This window comes from Pelecanus crispus, chromosome 19 (assembly GCF_030463565.1).
Source record: "Pelecanus crispus isolate bPelCri1 chromosome 19, bPelCri1.pri, whole genome shotgun sequence".
NCBI lineage: Eukaryota > Metazoa > Chordata > Aves > Pelecaniformes > Pelecanidae > Pelecanus > Pelecanus crispus.
In genome coordinates this window covers 5,890,097-5,913,214 of record NC_134661.1, presented here as the reverse complement: position 1 = coordinate 5,913,214, position 23,118 = coordinate 5,890,097, and positions in this window count along the sequence as shown.

Here is a 23,118-nt window from a genome sequence, read left to right as displayed (position 1 = left end):
TGGGTGCCCGGTCGAGGGACGGGCAGGTGATATCAGGATGCGCCCTGGTGCCTGCACATCATGGCCAGAGGGCTGCGGCTCGCTGGGACCCTCCCTCGGCGCCGGCGGGCGCCAGGCCTGCCAGCCCCCCTGCAGCTCCGGCGGGTGAGCTCAGCAAAGATGACTCATTGTGATGCAGTGAGGGAAGGGGGCCAAGAGCAGCGAGAAGGAGGGACACGGCAGCTGGACGGGGAGCCAAGACTGCCGAAGGACAGCACCAAGTCCCCAGGGGCTGAGCCAAGCCTGCCCGGCCACAGGGTGGGAGGGTTTTGGGGTGGCAGAGTCCACCCTGTGGGCCCCTGGCCCGCTGCCCGTCTCTTCAGGCTGCCTCCTGTCTGCGTGGGTAAGGGGCCCGTGGATGTGCCATCAAAACCCCAGGGCTGCTGACGGTCCAATCCAGCTGAGAGGAATCAATTAAAGGTTTGCAGCCCAGCCAAGCAGCCACATGGGGAATCTAGCCGCAGACATGCGGAATGGAGGGAGAGGGTGGGGGAGCAGCAAAGCAGACGCTGAAGGACACACCAAGCGCCCTGCAGCCAGTCCTCCAGGCTGGGGATGTGGGGCCAGGTCCAAGAAGGGGAGGTGAATTACCACCCCTTCGGGACTCCAGGCTGGCAGAGGGGACAGCAGACCCCTGGTTTGCTCCCTCTGAGCCTGGCTAAAGCATCCAGGGACGAGCTAGGAACTGCCTGCACCGCAGCCAGCTGGATTTTTCTTGTTAGCATTTTTTGGGCCTTTCATATAACATTCTAGGAGGAAATACCAAAACCATTTGCTCACTCTGGAGCTGTGAAAGATCTCTGTATCTGCAACCCTGAACCCCGGCCAGGAGGAAAAATTCCCTTCTGTTTGGTCTTGACAACCAAGAGGTTGCAAATGGGGGCAAACGCATGATGGAGGAGACTACCCGAGTCTCCTCTGGGTTCCTAGAAACTGGCCCCTGTCCCTTGCTTTGTCATTTCCCAGCTCCAACCCGCTCCTCTTTGAACGTTCTGGGACACTATCTAGGTCACAGCCAGGCTTTCCTCCAGAAAATCAGTGCAAATAAGCTCCCAGAGAGGGGGGCTTCCTCCCATCTACGTGCAAAAGCACTCCCATCTCCCAGGCGCTGGGTTCATGAGCCCTTGGATCCCTTGCACCCCTCCCCTCCTCCCGGCAGCGGTGCCGGGAGCGGAGCGAGCCGGGTACCAGCTCTCGCTCCCGCATGCTCCGGGGGCTTCGCGTCGGGACAGGACCCACCAGGACTCCGGGGGCTTCACGTCGGGACAGGACCCACCAGGACGGCAGCGTTAGGGTGGCTCCAGCCCCTGCCCAGCAAAGCTTCCCAGCGCGGTCCCTGCCACCCGCTCGGGCCCAGGCCACGGCGGCGCCTCCGTGCCCAGCACCGCGACCACCTGAGCGTGACGGGGGGGCTGCGGGCGCGGGGCGTCGGGACCGAGGGGCCGGGGGGAGCCAAGGGCCCCCGGAGCCCGGCTGAGCGCGGGGGGGGCCGCCCGCGAAAGGGGGCCCTGCGAGGCGGGGACGCCCCTGCCCGGGCCCCGCGGGGGGGGTCGGGGGGCTGGGGGGGGTCGGGGCGCGAGCTGCCCGCCTGGCAGGGCGCGGGCACGCGTGCGGCAGGGCGCGGCGGGTGGGCGCGGGGGCGCGCAGAGGCGTGCCCGCGGGAGAGCGGGGTGCCGCAGCCCCGATCCCCGCCGCGGCGCGGGGGGGGGGCACCGCCACCCACGCGAGAAGATGGAGAGCGTCTCCCCCGGCCGCCGCCCCCCCAGGAGCGGGCTGGCCCCGCGGGCCCGGGGCGGGCAGCGCAGCCCCGCCGCCTCCCGGGCAGGGGCACGGGGGCTCCCCCGCCGCCGCCGGCCGCGCTGCCCCGCCGGCGGGGCCCTTCCCGCGGCCGCCCGGGGCGCGGAGCGGGGCTGCCCGGGGCGGGCGGGCCGTGCCTACCTGCCCGGCGCTGTCCGGTGCTGGCGGCGCTGCCGCCCGCTGCTGCCCGGCGCTGTCCGGTGCTGGCCGCGCTGCCGCCCGCTGCTGCCCGGCGCTGCTGCCCGGCGGGGCTGTGGGCGGCGCGGCGCTCCCGCAGTTTGGGAAGGGCCGGCCCGGCGGCCCCAGCAAATCAGTGCCGGGCGGCGTCACGCAGGCTCGGCCCCCGGCCCTGCGGCGGGGGGGGGGGGGGGGGCGTGGGCCGCCTCTGCAGGCCTGCCCCCGCCCCGGGCTGCGGCCGCCCCGGCCCCGGGGGGGGCTCGGCCCAGGCCCCGGGGGGCCGGCAGGAAGGAAGCCCCTTGGGCGGGGGGCAAGGGGGCACCGCCGGGGCGGCCCCTGAGCCTGGCCCGGCCGCAGCACGCAGCGGTGCGGGGGGTCCCGTTCACCCCCCCCCCCGTTCCCTCTTTCTGCAGACTGGAAAGGGCGACAGATCCCCATTGTCATGGGAACATCGCATTTTGCAGAAGAGCTGCCAACCCTCATCCTCCCCGGCAACGTGGGGCTTGTTTTGCTGAGAAAGGAGGGTGCTTCGGCAGTGGAAAGGAGAGCTTGGCTTGGGCTTTGCTGAGCAGGGGGGAGGTATTCCCCCTCCCCAAATGACTAGAGCTCAGGTGCCCGACGAGGCCAGCCTGCACCAAGTCACCAAAGACCCATGCAAGCCAGGTCTCCTCCAAGCGGGAAATGGTGCTGGGAACAGCGGGGGACGCAGCTGACGCTCTGTCTGTGATGCCACTGGCCACAAACCTTAAGTTTTAGGCCCAGGGCTGGTGGCACTGAGGGCACAAACAAGGGCGTGCACCCCACAGGCTCCTGTCACCCCACAGTTGGGAAGGGGCTAAGCAGAGCTGCTTCTGCACAGGCAAAATGTTTTTGGACCCAGAAAGCAGTCTGGCAAAAGACCTCTCCCCTGCTCTTGGGCAAGGTGGAGATGACAGGAGAGGAGGGCAGCATGAGGGAGCTGCTCTCCCTGGGGGTTTGTGTCCTGAGGCACCCCAGGAAGGAGCAGAGTCATGCAGGATGGCCTGCCCTGTCCTCACCTCCTCCCACACCCCCTGGCTGGGCTCTGCAAAAAGGGCTGGCACCGTGAAAGTTGATATGAAAAGTCATATTCTGCTCCAGCAGAACCTGATCCCAGGTGACATTCGAGTGCTGAGGTTTTGCAAGCTGGCTGTGCAGTGGGGTTTTGCTAATTCTACAAAATCTTGGCTCTGGCTGCTCGCTCACTGTGTGGGCTGCGGGTGTGCTGCCCCAAACAGGGCCGGACACCCAGGCTGGCCCGGGGGGCCGGTGATGCCCAGGGAGCGTGCAGCAGGGTTCCTAGTGTGCCGCCATGAGGAGGGCAAAGGCCTGACCCTATCTGCTGTGGCAGCCGGGGTATCGAACGGACCCAGGCTGTGGGGTCTTACACAGCTGCATATGCACAGCAACACAACTATACTGGCGACCCAGGATGGTACAGACTGACAGTGCTGGCTAAGGATGGGACTAAAGGCATGGCAAACTGACACAGAAAGCCGCCACTAACACGACCGGAGGCAGATCGATGCAATGCAAACAGACAAACACGAGAGGTGCGTTGCCATGTTGTCAGGGTGCAAAAAATGCAAGCACGAGGCCTGCATCCAAACACAGCTGTGATGTGGGGCAGCACACGTAATCATGCACACACACATGGGTCCCTTTTACATCTAGCTCCACATCTCCACAAGCTGTGTCTCCTCCACATCCCCACCCTCACCCCCAGCTACGCGAGCATAGGCAACCAGGGAATTCAAGCTCGAAGGATTGGCTTTTGGAGGCATGCAGTTGCCCAAGTCCCATTGCAAGAGATTTCATCTCCCTTTAAATCACTGGCTGGTGGTGCTGTGGAGGCAGGCGTGATTGTGCAGTTTCTGGGCAGTGCTGGCAGCGAGCGTCCTGCCTAGGTATTTGTAGGAGGCTCCTTGCAGAGGAGCTGGATAGTCCCTTCACTGCAGATTGCAGTCTGGCTGCCATCCATAAACCCGAGAAAATCAGTCTCCAAGTCACACCTAATGCAGAGGCCTCCAGATAATGGCCAAAGGAAAAGAAAAGGGTGGGGAGGAGAAAATCTAATAATGGCAGACAGACAAATGGAGAGGGGGACAGGCAGCGTTTGCAGTGGCAGGTGTCAGACAGAGAGACAGACAGCCAAGCATAAGCAGGAGACAAGGAGGTAGCCAAGCAGACACAGTGCAGCACGGCAGTGCAGGTACCAGCAGGCATGGGTCGATGTGGCAGGACAGATGGACAAACAGGCAGAGGCAGGGCACAGACAGCCCTCCTAGGAGCTCAGATCAGCTGAACTGCCCCAAGCTCCTGTCTGGAGAGAAAGCCAGGGCATGTGGGGTGTCCTTCTGCTCTGCTGGAGTGTGTTGGGGGCATCACTGCTCCCGGTAGCTCAAGGACCGTTCCCAGTAGCTGCAGGAGGCAGGCTGGGAGCAGAGGCACTGAGGGGGACCATGACTCGGGTATCTGGTGCTGCTGCAGCAATTAAAGCCTGGCCTTGCCCCAAGGACATCCTGCTGCAGGGGACACCCTTCTAAAAGAAAGGTGGGTGCACATCCTTCCCAAGAGGAACATCCCTCCCCTGCCCTCAGCCTACCCTCGAACATGGGAATAAGAGAGTGTCTCTCCCTCTCCTTCCTGCTCATGAGTCACTGCACAGCAGGACACTCTGGGTCCTGCTCAAAACGTGACAGCAGGATGCCCATGCAGCAGCTGGTCCCAACCAGCAACCATTTTCTCCCCCATTGCTAACTGCTGGGGAGACATGAGGTCCCACCCACCAGGACCTGAGAGCAGCACTCCTGGGGAGAGACCCCTGGCACCCTCTCCAAGGCCATTAGAGCTGAGGAGTTACGGGACGGAGGAGGGAGGGAGGGCATCCGAGAATCAGTGCTATTGATCTGCCAGATCTGGCAGAGATCGCAGCTCTAGGCTTGGCTGATGGAAATGCTCACCTGCCTTGCAGCACAGCGCCTGCCCCTGTATATCCCCACTCTGCCTGGCAGGCTGGCCGGGCCCCAGAGCTCCGGCTGGCGGGAGGGCTGCAAAGGATTCATGCTTCTCACTGCACTAAGCCAAACCCAGGCCCTTCCCAACCCCATCTGTGAGGGACAAGAAAGGAAGGCTGCAGAAGAGCTTTGCCCTTGATTGGAGGGACAGAATGGCCCCTGGGAGCCCAGTGAGGCCCCATGGATGCTATATGTAGCATGGCCCAGATACAAAGCCCCTGGGCTTTGTGGCACCGCTGCACAGAGCAGGGATGGAGGAGACTGTGCTCCCCTCCTTCCTGCATGCAGCACACAGCCATGGAAAACAGGGGCAGGCAGGGCTCCTGTCACAGCACTGGCCTGGGGTCTGCTGTGCTTCGAGCAGCCACGTTAGCCTAGCGAAGGAGATGGCTGGCTGGCAGAAAGCCCCAGCTCTGCCAAGGTGGTTTGCCTGCAGCGAGCAGGGCTCCTTGGTAGCCTCAACCTGTTTTATGGCTGTGTCCTGGGTACAGAGAAGCCCCAGAGACTGAAGACCTCAGTCTAACAGAGAGTGATCCAGGGCTAGGAAGTGCCTGTGAGGAATCAGCTCCAGTCCCTGCACCGACACACCTGCCAGCAGGAACATCCCTCCCTTCCCTCCGTTCCTGCGCGCTCTGGCTAGCAGAAAGTCCTGGCTCTGTGCTCACGCCCAGTCATGCAAGAGTGCCCCAGAGTGGGGATGTTTGCTGGCCTGCTTGTCATGGTGGCTTGCCTCGAAGGGAGGCGTCTCTGAGAGGCTGCCAGCAGTGAGTATTCCCTACAGTGTAGGATTCCCCGTAGTAAATCCCTGCTTCACCTGACACTGCTGCCTTTCCACCCTACTGGGATCTGGAAGCCACCAGGCAAGATCCCAGAAGTGCAGCTCTCCTGCCCAACCAGAGCAGAACAATTCTCCTTGCAGTCTGATATCCATCTGGAGGAGTGAGTGACCACCTCCCTCTGCTTCCAGCCTTTCTTACCCAGGGCCACTAAAATCTTCCTGCAGGAGACTTGGAAATCCTTGTGGGAGCCAGCCAGGACACTAGGAACCAACTCAGCTTGGAAGAGGGCGTTGGCTGAGGAACAGAGCTCTCAGTTTGCTCCATCTGCTCCCCAGACTGAGTGGGAGAGGTGCTTGGCTGCCTGCTCCAACCTCCTCCTCGCTGCTTCCCATTGCAGCCAGTGATGCATCCCGCTGGCGCTTGGCAGGGGCTAGTCTTTTTCCCACTCAGCTGCTGGGATGGGAGAGCTGCTTTCTGCACCATGCCCCGCAAACCTGATCTCTGCTGAGCTTAGAGGGAGACGTGTCCCTGGGGGAAGGAGAAACATCTCTGCCAACTGAACCAGGCAGGTTTGGCAGATAACTCAGCTCCTAGCTCAGAGTTTGTAGATCTGTCTCTTACCTGCAGGGTGAGTGGCTAGAGGGCCTGCATTCAACCTCTTTGCAAGGGTGCCACATCCCACAGGCTCTTCATATGAGAGTTAACATGGACAGAGAGTTGGAACTGGGAAAAGATGCCACTCCAGATGGTGAAACTCCTCTCCTCCACCTGCTGAACACCTTACCCTGTGACATCCCCCCCACCTACCCTAAGATGGCAACCACGGGGAGTACCTATGGGGGCTGATGCCAGGTTGTGCAGCATTAGAAGCCCCAGAGAGGCAGCTGATTCCCAGAGCAACTTTAAACCCCTTTGCTTTGGGGAAATTTACCTGTGTGGGAAAGGAGAAGCTCCTAGGGGCCTCCTAGGAAGATGCTGGACAGACAAAGGGGCGTAGAGCACAGTGCTGCTTCTGCTCCCCATCCCCAGCCTATCTTTCTTCTCTCTGTCTCCGGAGAGATGAATAATGCAAGCTACAGAAAATGGAAGTAGCTTCCCTGAATTTTCTCCTCCTACCTGCTGGGCCTTCAAGAATGGAAATTGTTTATTAGCATTCCTTATTTATGAAGAAACCATCAGGCCAGGATGGCTAACTCTCACCGTGCAGGTTCCTGTGGATAGTTCCAGAGCATGAGCAGCAACTAGAAGCAACTGCCCGCAGGGTCCCCCTGTGCTCCAAGTTACCTGGGAAGCTCCTCACTCGAGAGAGGCAGGTTAAATAAAGGCAGGCAGTTGTGCCCCTTTCAGGCACAGAACAGAGCGTGGTTCTACGCTGAGGCTGGAGACCGTCAGGAGGACTGGTGAGAGAGGGAGGCCCAAGCCTGGCTCGCACCCTGGCAGCGCTGGAAGGGCACGGGCTGCCGCTACAGCACACACAGTGCATCCCTTGAGCAGCCAGCCAGCTGCTCCCCGCACTTGGGTTTGTGTCATCAGCTCCAGCGCTCGCTCATCCACCCCATTGTTAGCGGGGACAATGGGAGCGTGTACCCAGGCTGGGCGAGGAAGGGCTTCCCCCTGCTCCCTGCCTTCTCTGCAGCTGGGAAGGAGCCAGCGAGCCCGCACTGCCAGCGTGCCCCCTCAGCCCTCCTGCCCCAAGGACACGCGAGCGCCTGGGCGGAGGGGGAGGCAGCGCTGCCTGCCCAGAGCCTGGTGCCGGCTTTCCTCGGAGGCACTCCGCTCTCTGCGTTACCTTTCCTTCTCAGCATCAAGCCAGCACCCCTCCAGCCGCATCTGCATGTGCAACCAGACTTGCGCTGTTCTTAGTGACTCAGCGATTCCTCCCAGTCCATAATGAAAAATTCTTTGGAGCGGAGGGAGATTTTCAAGTGCTTCCCAGGCAGCTTTTTACCCGTTATGGTCTGGAGAACCTTGTGTTTCTGGGCTCTTGAGGCAGAGCTAGGAAGCCTGAGTCCCCCCCTCCCTTCTACAGTCTCCTTCAGGGACAGGAAGTGGGTCATTTCATATCTCTGTGCATCAGTTTTGCCACAGAAAAACATATCCTGAAGAAATTCCTTCCTTTTTTGTCTGGGCCAACCCTTTGAAACACTGGTCTCTAGGAGACAGACTGCCAATAAAGACAGCGCAGTCCAAAAAAATCACTGAGCTTTTGTAAAGAGAAACCCAAAGCCATAGGTAAAAGTTAGAAATGAAACAGAAAGAATAAAACTTGATTGTAGCAGTGGAGGAGTTACCCAGGCACCCGCTAAAGAATAATGCTGGCGTGAGTGCTCTTCAGTATACTCACCGAGTTACTACAAGCACCCAGGCAGCAGTCAGGGGCCCTCCGGCACACACAGTCTCAATCACCTCATTTGTGCTGTAGTACAGAGGGTTGTTTCCAACAGTGGTACATCAAATGTCTGGAAATGCTGTTGTCTTTGGCTTTTTCCACCGTACTGTCACTCAAGGCAGGCAAAAAGGCCCAGCCTTAGCTCAGCATGAGCCTCTTGCCCTGTAATACAACAGCTCTCATGCAGACCTCCCCAGGTGTTTCTGCACCTTTGGAGCACCAAAGACAGGCACTTCAGGGATCCAAAATTTGCTCAAAAGTGGGGTCCTGCCAGGGAAAAGCTACACTCAGCCAGGGCTCTGGCCTCACAGCCCTTGGAGCAGCACAGCCTTCATAATTCAGCACTTAACCAGAGAGAGAAGTGGAAGGAGGTGCAAGATATGGGATTTTGCCCAGTTACAGGCTTGCTTTGCCTCTAAGGTGGTAAAGCAGAATAAATGAGGCTCTGTCTAAAGGACCTGCCTTATACCAAAGAGGTAATGTTATGGGAAGGGCTGGAACTTCCATGTTGTGATAAACAGTGTGTTAAATGCGCCTCAGTCATCCTCAAGAAATACCCTTTGGGAACATTTTCTGTGCTGAAAGAACTCAACCTCCGGAGCTGAATCAATACCAAGCAGTGGTTGGGACAGTTGGAGATTTAGCATAAGTCCATGTCCTGGTTTCAGCTGGGATAGAGTTAATTTTCTTTCTAGTAGCTGGCACAGTACTGTGTTTTGGATTTAGTATGAGAAAAATGTTGATAACACGCTGATGGTTTAGTTGTTGCTGAGTACTGCTTATGCCAGTCAAGGACTTTTCAGCTTCCCATGCTCTGCCAGGGGCACAAGAAGCTGGGAGGGGGCACAGCCAGAATAGTTAATCCAAATTGCCCCAAGGGCCATTCCATACCATACGGCGTCATGGGCAGTATGGAAACTGGGGGGGTTGGCCGGGGAGCAGCGATCGCTGCTCGGGAACTGTCTGGGTATCGGTCGGCGGGTGGTGAGCAATTGCATTGTGCATCACTTGCTTTGGATATTATTATTGTTATTATTATATTATTATCATTACTATTTTACTTTATTTCAATTCTGAAACTGTTCTTATCTCAACCCAGGAGTGTTTCTCACTCTTACTCCTCCAATTCTCTCCCCCATCCCATCAGGGTAGGGGGAAGTGAGCAAACGGCTGCGTGGGGCTGAGTTGCTGGCTGGGGCTAAACCATGACAGCCCAATTCATACAATGCTGTTAGGAACCTTTAACTTTGGAAACTGACTCTAAGATGAACCCTGAATTCTTCTGAAAAAAGTCAATAAAACATATTTCCTCATAGTCAAACCTGAGGACTGCCTTCTCTATTGAGTGCACTTTGTCATTTGCAAGCGTAAGTTGGCAGCAAATCTTTCTTAAGTTTTACCCTATCACCACTGTTTCCCTAGGAAGATAAACCTTAAATGCAGTTTTGGTTTTTGTGTTGGAAAGATTAGCTCCCCATCATGATCTTGTCATCTTTCTGAGCTATTACTGCTTTATCTAAAACATTGGTAACTGAGCAAGCTGAGGCCCTTCCGTTTCAAGAACATTTTAAGTTTGGCCTAGTAGCACAACATACGTAACAAGAAACAGAACAGCACCCTTCTCGCTTTGAGGACTTCATCGAGGGACAGCAGCACAGCTGGTAATTACTGTGAATTCTGTAACCACAAGCATCAAAATGAAACAGCTTGAAAGGAGGATGTCACCGGCGAGGCCCCCATGGAGAAAAGTACGATGGGTACCACAGCTATGCTAGGCAGTGCCATCCGTTCTGCACTGACTGCTCTTTGCAAGTTCCCACTTCAGTATTGCAACAGCTGCCAATTTCCTCTTTTAAGCACCACCAAAACCTCACCCCAGGAGTTTCACATCAAATCTGTCACTCTCGCAAAACAGTAAGTTTATTCCAAACGCTTCATATTTTCCAGGGCAAGGCAGGGACAGCAGATGCTGGGACAAGCTTAGCTGCTGTTTAGAGGTCCTTTTCTCTCCTACTGATAGCTAAAAAACTGTATAGCCACGTACAGGTAGTAGAAATAAACAAGGCAACGCATAAAGAATAAACCTCTAGAACTTTTAAGTCTTCATTGCAAAAAGATAAAGGCCCCATGACTGTGTTTACTAGAAGAAATCTCTCTGTATGACTTCAGATACCTTGAGCATGTTCAGATCAGCAGCTACATACCACCTGGCTGAACATTTATTCTTCCCAGAGTTTAGGATCCTGCCAGCCAGCACTTGATTACAATTAACAAACTCTCCTATTCTTTTAAGATAGTTTACATGGTATATTAATCTGTGTATTGCTTCTAACAACTTAACAATATCCTCTATGTTAAATGCACAGATTTATATTTTTCTGTAAACAAACCATCTGGCAACAGGCTGTGACACTGTCAAAGCTGCAGAACATCACCTGCCCTCTAGAGTGTTCAGCCATGCTCTTGCAAGCGGCCACTTCAGACCCCTGAAATACCACAGTACCACTAGGCAGCCCCACAAACTCCCCACCATTTCACTGCTCCTATACCTGCTCTAGTATTTTTGTGATTATAGGCTTTGAGAGCTACGTACAAGCAAGTGCAGAATAGAACACGTACATAAATCACCCCAAGTGCAGCAGTGAAGCCATGCTCTTTTTTTTTTTTTTTTTTTTTTTAATTTTGAAGGGAATTTGTGCATCCTCTTGTTTGAACAAATCCTCTGCTACAGCAGGTACAGAAACTCACCCACAGGGAGTCCCACTTAAAAGCCAAACAGGGTGTCCAGAGGCTGGGTGAGCAGGGCCAGGCCCGGACAGCAGTTGGGCAGGGAATGGAGTGCCTCCGGACACCCACCAGTCCCATGATATGTCAGCTGTAGCACTGCAATGTCACCTGTCTGCACACCACCTCATGATACCCGAGATGCCACTTGGAAGCACCTAGGACAAATACACAACAAACTTGTGACAGGAATAAATGCAACTGCTGTTACAAAGGTTAGAAACAAAACTGTAGTAAAAGGTTAAGAGCATGAATAATATAAAACTGAGTATGAAAATTACTATAAATATAAAGCAGAGTTTCAAAAAGCATTTTATTGAGGACTCAGAACACTGAGTAATGGGAAAAACAGACATCACAGATGCTGTTCCTGGACAATAAAAACAATGTTTTTCTGGATGCTGGAGTCCAGATGCTCTCTCCTGTAGAGAAGCTGCAATAAAAACACACTGAGACACAAAACCACCACATAATCTCTAAATTAAAGGATAGCAAAAAGCCTAAAAGAACAGTCCTCACAGAGAAAAAAAACCTGCATCATACTGGGATACCCCATTCCCCACAGCTGCATATCTGGTGCAAATAAAAAATGCCAACAAAGCTGTCAGGAGGAACTCCCTCTATTGCAGTATCTGATGAAAATTCCCACCATCCCAAAAAACCCCTCCTACTTCAGCTTGTCTCACCAGGGTGACGCACAGCAGGGCTCCGGCCGGTGCTGGAGCTGGACTCGGAGGAGGGCACCCTGGGCAAATGAAGCTGGGCACGCAAAGCAGCGGCCAAAGAGGCTGCACCCCTGCTTACAGGGGGCTCCAGCCGCTGCCTGGACTGCAAAGCGCCCAGGACTCCAGGGCGCTGGCCGGGCCCCGACTTACAGGGCAGCCCTGGTCCCAAAGGCCCGCGGAGGCTCCTTCTCTCCGACTCAGGGGCACCCTGACCTGCACCCCGCTAACGGGGCGGGCACCCCACACAGGCTGCCAGCTGAGCACAAAGGCTTCCAGACCCGGACTCTGATTACAGGCGGGTCGACACCCGGGGAGCCGGGGAGCTCGGCCTTCCCCCGCAGCCACAGGAACGAGACTCAGCAGCCAGGCAGTGGAGCTTCACGGCCAAAGGCCGGGGGGCCGGGGCCCCAGCCCCGAGGACAGGGGGGGCACGCACCTGGCCCCGCGCACCCCGGCCCCACGCCTCTGCAAGGCCGGGGCCAGAGATACCCGCCTGGTTACAGGGGGGTCCCTCCAAGCGCCTCCCGCCGAGCGTGGGGGACGCGCACAGCCCTACTTACAGGGCCGTCCCCCTCGGCTCGGCACTCCCAACAAGCCCCACGGAGCCCGAGGCTCCGACCCGCGCCCGACTTACGGGCTGGCCTCCTGGCTGCGGCACACCACCACGGACGTACGTCTTCGGGAGCCCAGGGAGCAACCTCAACCCCAACTGTGGGGAGGTCACCCCAGCCAAAAGCAGCGCCAAAGGCGGGACTGCGCCCTCCGGCACAGCACTTGCTCGACCCGCACCCTCTAAAGGGCGAGGGAGGGCTCATTCCTGGTGGCTGGCTAAAGCAGCCTCCCCAGCCCCGCTTACAGGGAGGTCGGGCTGCTCCTGGGGACAGAGGGCTCCGCGGCTCGTGACACACGCCCCGAGTACAGGGCTGGCAGGCTGGCAGGTCGCCAGCAGGACAGGCAGCCACGCAGGCAGAGACCCAGGCCCTGGCTACAGGCAGGTCGCCTTGCCCGCGCTACGACTAAGCGGCTTCGCTCCGTCCTTAGAAAGGAGGGGCAAGCCCGCACCCTCCCTCCGCTCGTGGGCTCAGAGGGGACCCCCCTGTTGCTGCACGGAGCCCTTCTCTGCCCTCCCAGGAAGTTTAAGCTAAGCTAAGCTAAGCTGCAGCGATTTTAAGAGGGGCCTAAAGGACACGCTCACTCGCTCACCCACACGGACACGGACAAGGACACACAAACAGAACTTGCCAGAAGGCAGAGCGAGCTCTGTGCAGCCAATGTCTGGGGAGCCAGCCCTACCCGCGAGCAGGAGGGAAGAGCCTCAGACCTGCCCCCCGGGGCTGCACAGAAGCCAGAGAGGCCTCAACGTGCCAAGGGGCTTCACGGGTGGCCAAGGGGCTGATGCTGTGACACGCCCCGACACCGGGGGTCACGCTGGCCAGGCTGCCAGCGGGCAGAAAGCCGCCGGGGCCGGAGGAGGGGGCCGGGGAAAACGGCCCTCCCCTGCTTACAGGGTGGGCTCGGGGTCCAGAGAGCTCCCTTTCCCCCCCGGGTGCGGAGACGGTGCCTCTCACCCTCCTTACAGGGTGGCCACTCTCTCCAGGCAGCCAAAGGAGCAAGACGGCAAAAGGCCAACGACAGCAAAAGCAAAGACTGAGCCCTGGTTACAGGGAGGTCGCCCAGCGCAAAGCCAGCCGGGGCACCCCGAAGGCGCCCGCGATGCTCCTACGTGACCGCGCCCTGGTGACAGGGAGGTCCCTTTGCCCAGGGCGCCTTTCTCGTGCCCCCTCTTCAGCCCGACGCCGCTCCTCTTCTCGCCCACTCTTGCCTTGCCGACCTACTTGCCTCTTCTTTCTTCTCCGCCAGCTGCTGCTGAGGAAGGAGAAGGACACGGTTAGGCCTCAGAAGCGCCAGGTTAGGGTTAGGGCCTGCTCCTCCGCCTGAAGGAAACAGGGGCCCCTACCCCCCCAGACAGAGCTCCCCAAGGCGCCGCCCGCGGACCACCCACCTCCCCAAAACCCTCCTACTTCAGCTTGTCTCACCAGGGTGACGCACGGCAGGGCTCCGACCGGTGCTGGAGCTGGGCTCGGAGGAGGGCACCCTGGGCAAATGAAGCTGGGCACGCAAAGCAGCGGCCAAAGAGGCTGCACCCCTGCTTACAGGGGGCTCCAGCCGCTGCCTGGACTGCAAAGCGCCCGGGACTCCAGGGCGCTGGCCGGGCCCCGACTTACAGGGCAGCCCTGGTCCCAAAGGCCCGCGGAGGCTCCTTCTCAGTTAGGCCTGAGAAGTGCTGACTCCTTAGCCAGTACAGCTGGTGAAGGACCGACTTATGTAGCGCCACTCCTTTAATTGTATTCCCTGTTCAACCCATAGCAAGTGCAATTTTTGCTTGATGCGTCCTCCTCTCCTGTTTCTCTCAGCCACATTTTTGCTCTCTCTCAACTCCTTGTACTCATTCACTGCAGGAAAAGCTGTTGCTTAACTCACCATCAAGTAGTATTTGATCCTTCTTCTCCCCCCAGGAAGATTATGTCTATGAATTTCTTTGAACCTGGCCTTCAGAACTGTAAATAATGGAAAATACCATTGCTAAGTTTTTGAGTCAATCTGTACGAAGATGATGTTTTCCTGTGACAATCCCTCTCCATAACCCTCTTTTCATCCCTCCTCCACCTTAGTGCCTAGAGCCTAAACAATGACACAAATCAAGATTGCTCATTCACCATGGCCTGCTAAAATCTTCATCCTTTCTCCTATCTTTAGCATTTTGGAGCATGTAAGTTCCGCCAGAAAAATGGTGCCAACGTCTTCCGTAAGGTACATCAGACGTTGCCCTTAAACATGCTTACCCCATCCTATCTCTCCTGAATATTACTCTGATAAATGATGGAGCTCTACTCTGGAGCTTTCCCTATCCTCTCAGTTACTTCAAAGTTGCCCCTTGAAAAAACTGTTTCTGTCCACCTTAAGAAACTTAAGCCTTTCCTTCAATCATGCTTACCCTGTCCATTCTGAGGGGCCTCCGATTTTCCATAAATATTGTCCGGTGGGTCCCCTCTAAACTACCTCAGGTATTCCCGCCAAAACGCCACCTCTGTCGCCTGTACATTACCTCAGATTTTCTCACAAAAATGCTTGGTTTGTCCCCTCTAAATTACCCCAGCTTTTCGGCTAATAACATCACCTCTGTCCCCTTTAAGTTATCCCACATTTTCTGTCAAAAATGCCTCTGTCTTCAAGTTACATCAGAGTTTCCCTCAGAAATTGCTCATTTTTCACCCTTTAAATTACCCCCGATTCACCCCTCCCGAAAAGGTAATTTTGTTTCATCTAATTTACCTCAGGTTTGTCACGTCTGTCCCCACTAAGTTATGTCAGCTTTTCCCTCCAAAAAGTTCATTCTGTCCCCTATAGACTCCCTCAAATTTTACACGCAAAACGTCCCCTCTCTGTCCCTTCTAAGTTACTTCAGCTGCCCCCCGTAAGAAGCCCACCCTGTCCCCTCGCCATTACCTCTTCTTCTCCCTCAGAAACGCCACCAAAACACCGTGCCGCTGCCCGCTCAGCGCTCCAGCCCTCGGAGCCCAAAGCCTGCCTCAGGGCGATCCGCAGAGCCGTTACCAGAGCCGGCACAGCGCACCGCGGCCTCAGGCGCGCTTTTCAGCCCGTCGGCCGCCGGCCCTGCGGCAGAGCCGCTCGGCACCGCCTCAGCGCCTTCCCGCTCGGCGCGGCCCGCGGCGGGAAACCAGCCCGCCTCGCGCCTCAGGGACGGCGGCACGCGCCCGCCCGCCGGCGGGAGGCGCCCCCCCTGCGGCCCGCGCGGGACAGCCCAGCAGCCCCGGCACGCGCGCGGCACCCGCCGGCCCGGCGCCCACAGCCGCGCTCCGCGGCCCCCGGCGTGCACCCCGCCGGCCCTGCACCCCGCCTGCCCTGCACCCCGGCGTGCACCCCGCCGGCTCTGCACCCCGCCTGCCCTGCTCTGCACCCCGCCGGCCCGGCCCCGCACCCCGGCGTGCACCCCACCTGCCCTGCTCTGCACCCCGGCATGCACCCCACCTGCCCTGCTCTGCACCCCGGCATGCACCCCACCTGCCCCTGCCCTGCACCCCGCCTGCCCTGCTCTGCACCCCGGCGTGCACCCCGCCTGCCCTGCTCTGCACCCCGCCGGCCCGGCCCCGCACCCCGGCGTGCACCCCACCTGCCCTGCTCTGCACCCCGGCATGCACCCCACCTGCCCCTGCCCTGCACCCCGCCTGCCCTGCTCTGCACCCCGGCGTGCACCCCACCTGCCGTGCTCTGCACCCCGCCGGCCCTGCACCGCACCCCGCCTGCCCTGCTCTGCACCCCGGCGTGCACCCCGCCGGCCCTGCACCCCGCCGGCCCTGCCCTGCACCCCGGCGTGCACCCCGCCTGCCCTGCACGCCACCTGCCCTGCTCTGCACCCTGCCGGCCCTGCTCTGCACCCCGGCGTGCACCCCGCCGGCCCTGCCCTGCACCCTGCCGGCCCTGCCCTGCACCCCGGCGTGCACCCCACCTGCCCTGCACCCCCCCTACCCTACCCTGCACCCCGGCGTGCACCCCGCCTGCCCTGCACCCCGGCGTGCACCCCGCCTGCCCTGCTCTGCACCCCGGCATGCACCCCACCTGCCCTGCCCTGCACCCCGGCGTGCACCCCACCTGCCCTGCACGCCACCTGCCCTGCTCTGCACCCCGCCGGCCCTGCACCCCGCCGGCCCTGCCCTGCACCCCGGCGTGCACCCCGCCGGCCCTGCACCCCCCCTACCCTACCCTGCACCCCGGCGTGCACCCCACCTGCCCTGCACCCCGGCGTGCACCCCGCCTGCCCTGCCCTGCACCCCGGCATGCACAGCGCCTGCCCCTGCCCTGCACCCCGCCTGCCCCTGCTCTGCACCCCGCCTGCCCCTGCCCTGCACCCCAGCGTGCACCCTGCCTGCCCCTGCCCTGCACCCCGGCATGGACCCCGCCTGCCCTGCTCTGCACCCCGGCATGCACCCCACCTGCCCTGCTCTGCACCCCAGCCCCCCTCATCTCCTTTGCACCTGCCCTCCCTAGCTAGACACCGGTGGAGCCCCGCTGTTTCACTCCAGCCTGCTCACGGCAGTCCAACACGCACTCAGCTGAACACAAGAGGCCCTCTCCTTTCCTTTATTTTTTTTTTTTCATTTAAGAGCTCAGAATAAGCCTTACGTGCTCTGATGTGATTTCCCCAAGTTTTCAACCACATGCACCCACTTAAGATGATTTTTACACAAACACATCCATTTTAATCTTTTCCACATTTGTGCTGCTGTTTTCCCAGAACAAACGCTTTGTCAGTATCGTTCCTCTGCCAGTAACAATTCCAAAGGGAGTATGCAGCTTTGCACTGGAATGCACGGTCAGAGCACGCTATAAAAGTTAAGGAAATGAGGCTGGTTCCAAATGCATTTTTAAGCATTTCTTTTGTAGATCTCTCTGATCTTTCCACCTGCACAGCGGTTCTCACGGTTAGCAGGAAAACATACATTTTCCTTTAAACAAAGTCCTGGGTCAGGCTGCAACCCTGCGGGGGATCCCCCAGGGATCCTACCTGACTGGGCAACTACTGCAGTCATTTTAAGGGGTGGGGAAACTGCCAGAGACAAATGCCAGCAACCCTGAGTCAGCAGAGGCACCAGGGCTAAGTGATCTCTGCCTATAAAGCGTACTCATGATTCTAACGCCACAGGGCGAGCTGCTGGCCGTACCCTTCAGCTTGCTCGGCAGCAAAAGGGAAAAGCGAGTACTGAGTCAGTGTACTTTGAATATCAGGGTGGCATTCAGGTCCCCCTACTCCATCATCTCCCCTGGCATAGCAAGTGGGAAAAGGGACTGCACCGAGGCTTTGAAGACCAGACTGACAGCAGCGGGCAAAGGGCCAGCCAGGACTGTATGGGTGAGGTGGTGAGCTATCTAGTGATCTTGGCTCCAGGGGACTTCACACTTCAGTTTCCAACACTCAAAAGCCTCAAAAAGAACCCCTGAGCAAGTCAAAGCAGGACCGCCATAGCCAATTCATGAATTATCTTCTCTAGAGAGTCTTGGCACTCTTACGAGTTAAAGAACTGATGTTTAATGGACAGGAAGCTCACATCCAGGCCTTGGGGTGCTGTTACCAGGTTGGAGTTACCATGCCAATATGAAATGCTGAATCAGTTTTAGTTCACTCTGCTGATTCAGGTGCGTTCCAGGTTTTTTTAGTTTTTTGTTTGGTGGGGTTTTTTTTTTTTGGTAGGAGGAAGAGTTGTCCCAGCAGGTTTATGCCAGATGGGCTATCATCTGTGCTCCTGCAGCTGACACAGCCAGCAAAAACAGCTCTGCATGTGCCAGCAAATGGGACTAAAATCTGTTTGTGCATTCATCTGGATAACACCTTCATTTCCAGGTGATCCACCAACATGCAGATCCAGTTCTAATCAATGCAAAACAGCTATCTGCTACAGCTGTATTCTAAAAAGGTAGAATCATAGAATCATTTAGGTTGGAAAAGACCTTTAAGATCATCCAGTCCAACCATTAACCTATACTACCAAGTCCACACTAAACCAATCAAGGGTAGGCTAGGTACTAGAAGTTTTGTTGGAAGGGAACAGTCTCAAGGCAGGGGACAGCTTTACAGCAGGCAATATGCAGATACCAGCACTGAGACACAAAGCCAGGTCTGGCAGAGCAGCCTTCTCTCTCCAGTTGTTTTTCTAGGCTTTTCATGGCATTTTGTGCCCAGTGAGCCCCATCAGAGATGCCTGTGCCTGCAACGGTTGAAAAGACCTTTGGCCAGGCAGGCTGCGTGGAAAGCGCCTGTCCTGCGCTGGGGAGAGGCAGAGCCCTGAGCTCTGGGGCAGCCTGGGACCAGCATCCCGCCTGGCACTGGAGCCCCTTACAGCTCCAGTGCTGCTCAGGAAGGGCAAGGGGCAGCACAGCCCCAAAACCCGGCGGAGAGCCCCTGGGAAGGCAGGCAGCTCAGCCGCCAGGATCAAACCACTTGGGACAATTACATGAGTGTTTACCCCAGGGTAAGCACCCTGGCAATCACCCTAAATAGAGCTGAAGCAAGCTACTAACACAGGCTTAATCACCCAAGGGGCATCTCAGTGCTGCAAAGTGCCTCCCTCCATCCCCCAGGTTAGACTCTGCATCACCCAGGACCACTCATATTGCCTGACACACCTGGTCCAGAGAGCAGGCCACCAGCATACCCAAACTCAGAGCAGCTGCCCCCCCGAGTCTCACGAAGCAAGGGGGAGATTTATCATCATGGTCTGTTACTATGTTAAATTACAGGGCAGACCAGCCTCCCTTCAGCAATCCCCTAATCTTCCCCAAAGCCCCTAAATAGCTTGCAGGCTAGAAAGTGGAGATAGGACTCTGCAAAGAGCCATTCTTGAACAGTGATCCTCTGCTACCTTTTTAAAGCACCCAAATTTCCCCAGGCACCAAGCAATTTGTTTTTCAACAGCAGGCACCACCACATCAGCAGGCTAAGCCTGAAGCACCATCCCTTTGCACCCCTTCCACAAGCTGCCTGACTTTCCTGCTTGGGCACAGCTCCCGCTGGCATTGCACTTCCAGGACACCCAGCCTCACTGGCTCTCCCTCAGCATTGTAATTGTTAACTCAGAGCTACAAAAAACTTGAAGAGTATCCTACCCACCCTACGCAACCACTTAAGTAAAATGTAAGCTCATTTATAAAGTCCATAACCCCAAAATATTTTCAGAACTATTTCTGAAAACATTTACAGCCCCACCTCCAGCCAAATACCTGTATCTGCCTGTTTTTCTCTGAAGCTTTAATCCTGAACATATTGAGGACCTTTCCAGCATTGCTCAGCTTCCTCACACCAGACTACAGCACAAACAGAAACTTCCACCTGCTGCTGGGAAGCTGCTTATAGGGATCCCAGCTGCATTCCTGGGGTGCTGGGGGCAGGACCTCTCGCTAGCAGCACCTGAGGGGCAATTAACAGCGCACAGGTGCAGCCCAGCCTGATTTCTTCAGCAAATCCTTTAACCATTGCATTTGTATCATTCTGGAGCTGAATTCTAAACAAAATATTTTAGGCCCTTTACATGCAAAAATACTGTCACTGTATAGTATATGACCAGGAAGTTATTGTTATTTTTCAGTAGTTTCCTTGGTGTCTTTTAAAAAACAACATATCAAGAAGGCCCCCTTCTCTACCTTTCCTGTGCAATGGTAGGAAAAAAATGTGGAAAAAAAAGATTTATGCTATCTCTTTCTAGCTCTGCTTCTCAAGCCTGTATCCTTCCTCTCCCTGCAACTGGATTTGTACTTTTCATTGCCTTGAAATTCCTGGGTGCAAAGCACTGGCCAGTCTGCGTATCACACTATTCTCCTAGATTGCTAAAGCTGAGCCCTCTGAGATATTCAAAGATTATAAAACATGAGATTATAAAACTTATAAAATAAGCTTATAAACATGAGACTATTAAAAAAACAAGAAATGGCTATTTAAGTTCATATGCTGGCTTAGAAACCTTTTGAACAAGTATGTTTCTCAGCTTTTTATTGCAAGGCTGAAGTAAATAATTTGACTTAATTTACTATGTTTATTTACATAGTTCAGTTACATACTTTATTGACTACATTTATTTACATATAAACATAGACTATGCTTATTTACTTAGTTCTTTACTATGCCAGCAGTGGAGGGTGTTTGTGATGAGTCAGTCATAACATGATGTGTCATTTTGCTCTTTCCACAGGATAGATTTTTTTTTTTTACCTTGTGAATCTCTGTTTTGAAGAGATTCAGATTTTAGTCAAAAAGTGTGTTGGGCAAGATACTCCAAAAGGAATGCTTAGGTTCATGACCACATTGTAGCCTAAGGCTAGGAAATAGTAGAGAACATACAGTCCTCAAAATACATGCCACTGCAATCTATGCAGCTGTTACCCAGGGGTGCGTTTCTGTGCATCTGATTCAATAAGATTCCTTTTCTTTCCTGCTATTTCTTAACTTGAAGGAAGTACTTATAGGTATATCTGAGGTCACACATTAGTAAACTCAAAAAGCCCCTGAAGAACAAGTTATTTGCAACCAAAGGAAAAATGGAAAGTTCTGTTGGTGAAAATCAGAGGCAGGGACAGAGAGACAGGCAAAATGAGAAAGACAGGGAAAGAATTAGATGAAATTCTAATTTCTGTCGTACTGTCAGAGGAAAATAATATTGCTACTATAATCATGCATGCACACAGACACAGGGGAAGGCTCTACTTACATACAAACACACACTAAACAAAAAGGGATTTATTAAGCATCACAAACAGTGTAATCTGCTGTTTACTACAAGAATAGTAAATAAATGCTAGGAACCAAACCACAGCCTATGTTAATACAATTCCTGTCTGTGCTGGCAAGCCAGGGCTACATTTCTGAAAATATATTATAAATAATTCACAAAAAGCTCCATTCAAATGAAGCAAAGCTTTGTAAATATGAATTAATCAAGTATGAAGGGCCAATAAAGACTGCCCTGAAGTCTCCATGTGTCCTACTCATGCAAAGTAATGACTTGATAGAGCTAGTTTCTTCCTTCGTTCCCGTTAATACTGCATTAATTGCTTTTGCTGTGGAGGTGCATGAGGGAATTTACACTGGAACCAGCTGAGTCAGAAACAGCTTTAACACGGGGAGGGGAAGAAAACAGCTCCTTGGCCTGCACAGGTGAGTGTGAGCACAGCCCCTTGCGCCTTGCTGCGTGTATTTAATGGCTTTCCACGGTAGAGGTGGTCTGTGCTACTGGGGTGAGGAGGTGGGTCAGTCAGCATGGTTGGTTATTGCTTTCTAGTGTAGTTTTTTATGGAGCCTATGGTGCTATGGCTCTCTGAGTAATGAAGCTGCATGCTGCAGGTAAGATGGCCTGTACGGAGGGATGTGGGGGAAGCAGCATGGTGTTAGCATCCCTGGCTTGCAGCTGTTGCGTTGGCTCTGGTGAGTAGTGGGCAGACTGGTTATGCTGCTAGGAAGCACCAGAGGGTAGCATTGCCTTGTGCTTGTGGGAACCAGTGTAGTGCTGCTGTTTCTCCTAGCTATCTGAGGTTTGTTGGGGTGGACCGGGTTGGATCCTAAGGTCCTGCGGTGGTCTGTTCTTACATGTGAAAAGAAATGCATTGTAGAAGCCAAAGTCCTATGTTTTGCTTATGGACTGCAGTCCATTGGTAGGGTAGGTTTTGATTTTTTTTTTTTTTTTTTTTTTTTAAAATGATCCTTGGGTTGTCAGGGTTTAGCCTTGCCTTTCCTGGTAGGGTAGATAGGAGGGATGAAAGTGAGCTTTATGGACTCATTTTGTCGTGAGTCATACAGCTCTATTTGGTGTATATGCTAGCAGGCCTGAGATAGTGAGGCAGGGCTCTAGTGGAGAATCACAGATTTCAGTGGGGAGGAGTACTCCTAGCTGTACAGAAAGAGGGAGTGGGAAGAAGTTAAAAAATGCTGATCTAGAAGCTTACTAGATGAAATTGTGAAAGTAATAGCAGTACAACTTCTGAATGCTGGCAATGATGCGTGTGGTATGTCTAATGGGTTCCATGAAGCTGTATGGTGGCATCAAAAGGGTGAGACAGACTTCAGTGGGGAGTGCTGGCAGGGAGAGACTTATAGCATTGCTGGAAAGCCAGACCGGTAGTGTCCCTGAACAGTGTTGAAGTCTGCCTTGGCTGTCCCAGGCTTTCCAGGGCCAGCAGCATTGCTGGCATACCTGTGTTTAGTGGTGAGGGGCTTAGAAGTGGGAGCTCTCCTGGATTGTCTTTCTGTGCCTAATGTGTCCTTCTTCTGCAGGTATGGACCAGGCTGAGGAAGGACCTTGAACCTGCCTCGATGGCTGTAGACCTCAGAGTTGCACTGTGCTGCCTGCCGGGCTGCAGCTCAAGCTACCTTGACCTATACAATAATTTTCAACCTCTTGCTAAATACAATCAGTAACTGTTCTTTGATCACGTAAATACTTTCCTGTCCTACATCTAGCCAAGCTCTGTCTCTCTGGCACCATTTACAACTTGGGAAAAACTGCAGGCAGCAGAAAAAGTTATTTCCTTGTTTGCAAAATAAAAAGAAAATAACACTTCCCTGCTCGAGGGGCATGGGGACCTTGTTTGCCCTGCTTTGGCCTGGAGTGAGGTTTTTATGGGCAGGTTATAAACCCCTGCACAGCAAGCTCTGTAATATTGACAGACCTTTCAGTGTAGCTGCTTTAATACCTCTGCTCTGACAGCAGCACCACCATGCATCTCAGGGGATGGGATCAGAAGCAGACAGACATTTTCAGCTATTGGCAGGCTTGTGCATACTTCACAGAAGCCTTTATCTTGCTAAGGAAGTGGAGACCTTTCAGTATCTC